At 37.7% G+C, this 2,439-nt stretch overlaps 1 non-coding gene across 1 annotated transcript; it reads right to left on the bottom strand.

Moving 5' to 3' along the window:
• Positions 1 to 348: 348 nt before the first annotated feature.
• On the bottom strand, positions 349 to 455 carry LOC128589340 (U6 spliceosomal RNA). The gene has a single exon (XR_008380934.1). It is a non-coding gene; the product is annotated as a U6 spliceosomal RNA (small nuclear RNA).
• Positions 456 to 2,439: the final 1,984 nt, after the last annotated feature.

Genomic DNA, 2,439 nt, shown 5'->3' with positions numbered 1-2,439 from the left:
ATGTTATACCTTGGTAGGTTTTCCTCTATCATTTCATCCAGTTCCCACCACACCACGTAAGTATTAGGGAATTTGGGTAACATTTTTGAAGACCACAACCAGTTCTGCTCAGGTCTGAGTCTTTAGCTAAACAATTCTATAGGGCTAACACATCTGTAATATGTTGTAGCTTATGATTCATAATATATTTCATACATTTGAAAGAGCAATTACAGAGAGCATAACATCTAATTCAATCATTTAAAATATAATTTATAATACACTTGATAGCATAATTTTTATTTTAAAATATACTTTTACAGTATTTCTTATTTTAACATAGACTTCATAATATGCTTTTTTTTTTTTTTAAATATGGAACGCTTCACGAATTTGCGTGTCATCCTTGCGCAGGGGCCATGCTAATCTTCTCTGTATCACTCCAATTTTAGTATATGTGCTGCCGAAGTGAGCACCATAATATGCTTTTATAGTATACTTTTAATTTTTAAATATAGTTTAAAAACTTTTTTTCTATGTTATAATCTGATGAAGACTTACAACTATAGTTTTTCACCTCAAACTGCCACTTCTATGACCACATCTCAACGTGCTGTCATAAGTTTTCTCTGCAACACGCTGTAAACATAGGCCTGGCAAATCACAGTGGCTCTCGCCTATAATCCCGGCATTCTATGGGCCAAGGCAGGAGAAGCCCTTGAATTCAGAAGTTTGAGAACATCCCGAGCAAGTGAAAGATCCTGCCTCTACTAAAAATTAAAAAAGTTAGCTGAGCTTTGGGGTGGGCACTGTAGTTTGAGCTACTCAGGAGGCTGAGACAGGAGGATTGCTTGAGCTCAGGAGTTTGAGGTTGCTATGAGCTATGATGATGCCACTGCACTGTGGCCTGGAAGACACAGTGAGACTCTGTCTCAAAAACAACAACAAAAACCTGCCCTCCCCACTGACACTGACCAGCACCCTTTCTTTTGCCTAGGGATTTGTTTCCTGCCAAAGCCCTGGGGGGAAATGCCAACATGTCCATCTCAGGGAGAGACACTTTTCCTACCCTACAAAGATTTACAACTGTTATGGACCCATAATAATCAAAAATAAAAATCTTAAAACAACTCTTATATTAGTATGTGTTTTGATTATTTACAAGGTAATTTAAGATTTTAATTTTTTAAATTTCTGGGACCACGCCATTCTGTAAAAATTTAAGTTAGAGGCTCAGCATCCGTAGCTCAGTGGTTTGGGTGCCAGCCACATGTACCAGGGCTGGTGAGTTCAAACCCGGCCTGGGCCTGTAAACAATGATGACAACTACTACAAAAATATATCCAGGCATTGTGAGGGGTGCCTATAGTCCCAGCTACTTGGGAAGCTGAGGCAAGAGAATCACTTCAGCCCAAGAGTTTGAGGTTGCTGTGAGCTGTGACGCACGGCACTCTACTGAGGGTGACATAATGAGACTCTGTCTCAAAAATAAAAAAAAAATAAGTTAGATAACATTTTTTGTTTTTATAAAAATGCCCCTTAGAAATTAACATATTCAGTTTTTTAAGTGATTTCAATTTGCCAAATTTCTGTAGTCCTTCAAGACTATAATTCATTTTGCTTATTTTTTTTCATGCACTAGCATATAAACTAGGTAGTGTCTAGTTTAAAGCTAAAATTACTAGGTCTTCCCAGCATAATACTGCCTTTTCTAGTACAGACTCATATTTCAGGGTGTCCCAAAAGTTGTCCCTGATGTTGCAATACATAAAAAAAAGGGAAATTAAAGCTAAATGTACCTTTATTTACAAAATATTCATTATTAAATTTTACAAGGAAGTAAGAATTTTCCTTTACAAAGAAAGTCAACATGTAGAGAATATTTTGTAAAATCTTGTAATGAATATTTTGCATCATCAGTAAAGGTACACTTAGCTACAGTTTCCCATTTTTGTCTATGTCTGGTGATTTTAGGGGTGACTTTTGGGACACCTGGGTATTATTCTCAGATGGAGATCACTTTAGGAACTACCTGTGTGCCTGCCGGAATAACATTTCAGAACATACCTGTCATCAATCCCTATGACATATTTAGATATGTAACAGGAAACTGATGGCTTAGCCAAAGGAGTCTTTAGTTCTGAGCCCAACATATAAATTTTGAATTTTGAAATAGAAGAGAGTGGACCTGGGATGGACTTCTATGGTTGAACATGTAGAAAGAGTCTTAAAAGGGCCAGAAAGAATTCTCTGGGTAGCCCAAATATAAGGGCAAAGGAGAAAACATTTTGCACAAGGAAAAGAGACAAAAATGAAGATTTCTCTTTCTTGCTTCCAAAAGCTGATTCACAGGTTACTCTGTATGAGGGTGGAATACAGACACGCTGGCACTCAGCCAGAGAGAGGCAGAACCCCCAGAAATTCCTCTAGGATGCAGAGCCCTCAAGTGGTGCCACAAGC

Source organism: Nycticebus coucang, chromosome 6 (genome assembly GCF_027406575.1).
Source record: "Nycticebus coucang isolate mNycCou1 chromosome 6, mNycCou1.pri, whole genome shotgun sequence".
Classification (NCBI taxonomy): domain Eukaryota; kingdom Metazoa; phylum Chordata; class Mammalia; order Primates; family Lorisidae; genus Nycticebus; species Nycticebus coucang.
Note: the sequence above shows the minus strand (reverse complement) of the source record. Positions and strands in the feature narration are given on the sequence as shown.